At 47.6% G+C, this 4,824-nt stretch overlaps 1 long non-coding RNA gene across 1 annotated transcript; it reads left to right on the forward strand.

Annotated features, from left to right (window-relative positions):
• The first annotated feature begins 1,753 nt into the window (after positions 1-1,753).
• On the forward strand, positions 1,754-4,583 carry LOC147702244 (uncharacterized). Its single transcript, XR_015297218.1, has 3 exons — positions 1,754-1,837; positions 2,592-2,717; positions 4,507-4,583. It is a non-coding gene; the product is annotated as an uncharacterized LOC147702244 (long non-coding RNA).
• Positions 4,584-4,824: the final 241 nt, after the last annotated feature.

The following is a 4,824-nucleotide window of genomic DNA, read 5'->3' on the forward strand; positions in this document are numbered from 1 at the left end:
GGCATTTAATCACTCACTACTATGATGTTTTCTCCTGCTCTGTGTTGTTGTATTGCAAATATTTGTTTTTTACATGGAGCAAGCCAATAATGCCGCTGATGACGATTACATTGTAGTTAAATTATATTTCAAAATCTTCTGTGCATTTCAGGTGCACTGCTCTCCTTCTCAGTGGGGTTGCTACTATGCTTATTTGTTTTCTATTTCGTGGTCTCATTGGCCTGAGTAACTATTATGTATGAGTGTACTTAACAGAACTGCGTAATGCTAGACACTAGGGGGGAGATTACATTTACAAGCCCCTTGCGCCACGTTTACGTTGCCTTGCGTGACGCAACAGCGGCGTAAACGTGCCGCATCCCTGCAAGTCATTTACAGCATGACGCATCTAGGGAGATGCGTCACGTTATAAAGCCATGGGCCTGCACCACAATGGGTGCGTTCCTAGTACGCAGGGTGGGCGGTCCAGCGGCTGTGCGCCTCGCAAAATTGCCTGCGTGAAATCTACAAGATTTAACGCAGGCACTTCTGCGACGCTGCTACGTCAATTCAATTCCTTATGTCTGCTCGAAGCAGGCGAAAGGACTGACACAGCATGTAAAGTATTGGGTGGCCCTGAGCATTACTGGAGTTGCATTGCGTTGGCGACGTGACTCCAGCGATGCGCCGCTCTTACGTGACGAGATGCGTCACGCAAGTGCCTACCCTTGCGCCAGGGCGCGCCGCATTGTAAATGAGGCACATCTGCCGTGTCGCAAGGGTAGTTTTGCGTGACGCATTTGATCTGGCGCATCTCTGGAGATGCGCCAGAACGCGTAAGTAAGTATGCCCCTAAGGGGCAGAATTGCAATTACCGTCGCATCCCTGCAAAGTAGCAGGGATGCGCCATTAATTGTGCGGCCCGCTACCACCACCAAACATGGTGCGCCGTATTTGCAATGCGGCTCCCCATGGGCCCAAAACGTCACCGAAGCTTTACTGCTGGAGTTGCGTCGCAACGATGGCGCAGCTCCATCAATGCTCTGGGGTACCCTATCTCCCCAATGCTGGGTCAAGCCGTACGTCTGCTTCAAGCAGGTGCAGGGTTTGTGTGACGCATCATTGTCCTAAAGGTGACTGATTGATATTTTGTAGATTTCCCTCAGCCACTATTAGGATGTGTTCCAGCGCAGGAATGCCCTCCCTTGCGCCGGAACGCCCCCTGATGGCGCAGGGCTTTATAACGGGATGCATCTCCCAAATGCGTCACGTTGTTATAATATTATACGCCGCACCATGGCGCCCTTTTTTGTTTAGCTGCTGCGTCACAAAAGTCACGCAAGAACGGCGCAAAAGAGCCGCAAGGGCTTAAATCTGCCCCTTCCTTTGTAACCCTGACAATAAGAAAAATAGTGGCGGTGGATTGATAGTTTGACTATTTAAATGACTGGTAATGTAGCAGGCAACTGTTAGTGTTGTCACTGATCTGACTGAAATCACAATGGAGTTTGTCTGTCACTTTGCGTCTTGCCTGCGGACTGCTGCCTGCCAGTCCTAGGTGAACGTTTCAGTACTTTGTTTAGTGAGTTACGTGACTTTCGAAGTCACAGGTCCGCAAATAAATAAAAAGTAACCATAATCAATATAATTTCGCGGAAATATTTTGTTATTGTTCTTTTGAAATGTTTGATTTGGTTGACATTGACAAGCAACAATCATCCATGTTTTCTGTTCTTTCTTTCATGTTGTACGTCAGCTCCCCCCAGGGGCGAGAGGAGGACACAGGAGCAGCAGGCGGCGGATGCTGTTCATCAACAGGGCCAGGATCGGGCAGGCGAGGGCTCCTCTGCTGGCCCCAGTAAGTTTTCATTTTAGACTAGTACCTATTTTTCCTAGCGTTCCTCATTTGAATTTTTTCAAAATTGTCTTTGCTCTTCTTGTAGACTGTATCTAAATTCTTATCCTGCCTCTACTATGACTCCCTGTGGTATTACTAGATTATTCTTATTAGTCTGTCTGTGTAGCTAACTAAGATTGCACGGTTGGCGAAACTCCCATGATTCTAGTCAGCAATAGCTCTATCAACTTAGTGCAGTCCTCTGGGATTGTCCATAATGTCTTTTGAAGTGTTCTATCTGGACTCATGCTTGCAAAAATTGCAAAACCTTTCGTTCAGTCACTCTAGTCTGGAGGACCAAAAAACACAGATTGTATTTAAATTTAAAAGCTTTATTAAAAGTAAACACATTTATTAAAATGAAGTCATAATAAAACTAAACGTTTAACTGATAATGGAAAAGTGGTTAGTGCTGACGATTAATTGAAGACATTTCTTGTGGTCGAGCCGAGCTCTCACCTGGTTTCAACTTGATCTTGTTGTTAGAAGTCCATCTTCTGTCTGTGTGGAGAAAAATGGTGCGTGTTAAAAAATCAGCCTTCATCAGTTGTGCCAAAAAGTGCAGCAAGACAACCTTCCCTGGAAAAAGGGACATTTTTTTTAACTTTAACGTAGACAGTCACAAATTACATTGTTTTCACATGTCTTCATTCCTAGACCAAATACTAGTGACTAGTGAGTGCTTTATTCTAAGATTCTTAAATGTACTTTGTAGGTGGAACATCTGGTGGCGGGGCCAGTGTGGTGGTGGTGCTCGACACGGAGGCGGAGGGCAATTCATCATCAGGGGAGGAGGCGGCGGCGGCGGCTGTGAGAGTTGAGACGGTGGTGGCGGCCAGAGGTAAGCTCTTATATATTCCTTACTTATTGAGATTGAAGACTAGCTGGGAAGGCAAGAATATGAGATGCATGGCTGGGTGAATGATGAAGCAATGATGGGTGGAAGGACAACAGCCTGGGTGGGTGACACAGAAACTGTATGTGTCCATATACCTGGATCATGCTACTATCTGACTCTTAGATAGCATATGTGTATCTAGAGCAGGGGTACTCATAGTACGGCCCGCGGGCCGGTGGTGGCCCGGCAAGCCTTCCTTGGCGGTGCGCAGACCTTGCAGACAATCACTGCTCCCCCGGCCCCCACAGAGCAGAGGCTTTTTTGTATTTCACCTGTTAGCGCCCCTGCATCTCCACTCTGACAATCACTGCTCCCCCGGCCCCCACAGAGCAGAGTGGAGATGCAAGGCCACAAAGAGGTGAAATAGAACAAAGCCTCTGCTCTGTGGGGCCGGGCAAGCAGTGATTGTCAGGGTGGAGAAGCAGGGGCGCTAAAACAAACAAAGCCTCAATAATATGTTAATGGTCTTTTAAAGACCTGTTAAGTACTTTGGTGTTGTTGTCTGTGTGTGCGCGTTGAGGAAGCGGTCTCAACCCGGGCTGAAGGCTGACACAGATAGACACACACACAGTGAGATGACAGAGGGAGAGGGAGGGCAGGAGGGAGAGAGAGATGGAGGGAGGGCAGGAGGGACAGCAGGAGGGAGAGAGATGTATGTAAATGCTGGGTCTGGTGGCTCAGTGGATGAGGGCATCTGCTGCAGGGACCTGTGTGCAACCTCATGGTCACAAGTTATCGTTTTGCTTTAGCCCCGCCCCCTCTGACTCCGCCCCCACCAGTGCGGCCCTCGGCCACAAACTACACTGTAAATGTAGCCCCTGAGAGAAAGTTTGTGAGTACCCATGATCTAGAGAGAGTAGATGGTCAGTGGATGAACTAAGTGTAACTTTGAAGAGCATGTAACACTGCACCCGCACGTCCGTTCCAGTGTAGGAAAGGCAAGGAAAAGAACTTTTAATTTTGTCCAAATACTACCATAAGTAGTAGCAGTAGTTTGTATTGCAAGCACTGCATAGATCCGGTTATTATGGTGGCCACTCCCTACCTCTCTTAATAAGTTTAGTAGTACTCAGTCATTCATGTGTGGATGTATCACTGCCTGTCACTCAATAAAAAGCAAAGCACCTAAAGTCATCCCATATATAAGCAAAAACATCCCATGTGAAGTGATAGATAATCAGATTATTTATCTTCTTCAATTTTCCATTTCTAGTACTCATTTCCACTGTAGGGTGAAAGTTAAATTAATTAAGCAGTAGCCCTTGAGTTGTAACAGAGTATTCTCAGTGCCACCCGTAATAGAAAAGTAAGAGATTCACCACCTGCATGTACTGGACGGGTACAGTAACGCAACGGCAACGCAAGTCTAGGTCACTCCTCATGGCGTGCGTCTCTTTTTCTCGGGTGCAAGTTTACCGCGCTGGCATTATGCCGGCTTGCAGAAAATAACGTACCAATTTTCCAAAACAAGAGACAAGAAGAAGAATAAGACTGGTGTACTTTCATAGTCGACTCCAATGGAAGTCCACAGTGCTCATAGAATTTGTTCCTTAAACTCCCACTAATGTTAGAGCAAGGATGAAGAAGTGTGAGGTTAGATAGATACTGGCCTCAATAGTTATGTAATGCGCTTGCAAGTTGCTAGTTGTACTGCAGCACACATTTCTGCTGAATGATTGAGTTAATCTTAAAGAGCATTGGTTACAGACTATGTCTTTCTTTCTTCATATAGGTTCTCCTTCCAAACGAACAAGGAGGAAGGAGCTGGCTAGAGCGGCCCGGCAACGGAGAATCGAGGCCACTGTTGCGGAATATCGGCGGCTGGTGGCCCTGGAGGACGTGGAAAGTGTGCGGTCGACAACAACGACAACGTCGTCCTCCGTGGCCTCACCGGCTGCCACCGTGACCCAGCACAGTGGTCCACCGAGACTGAGCCGGGCTGCCAAAGGCAAACGCCACCGCCGAGCAGCAAGGCCAACAGCTGCTTCTCACAGGCCTTGCACCTGCAAGGCAGTGAAGGCACGCCTGCGCCGCACTACCCTGATGGTGT

Source organism: Lissotriton vulgaris, chromosome 7, assembly GCF_964263255.1.
Source record: "Lissotriton vulgaris chromosome 7, aLisVul1.2, whole genome shotgun sequence".
In the NCBI taxonomy this organism is placed as follows: domain Eukaryota; kingdom Metazoa; phylum Chordata; class Amphibia; order Caudata; family Salamandridae; genus Lissotriton; species Lissotriton vulgaris.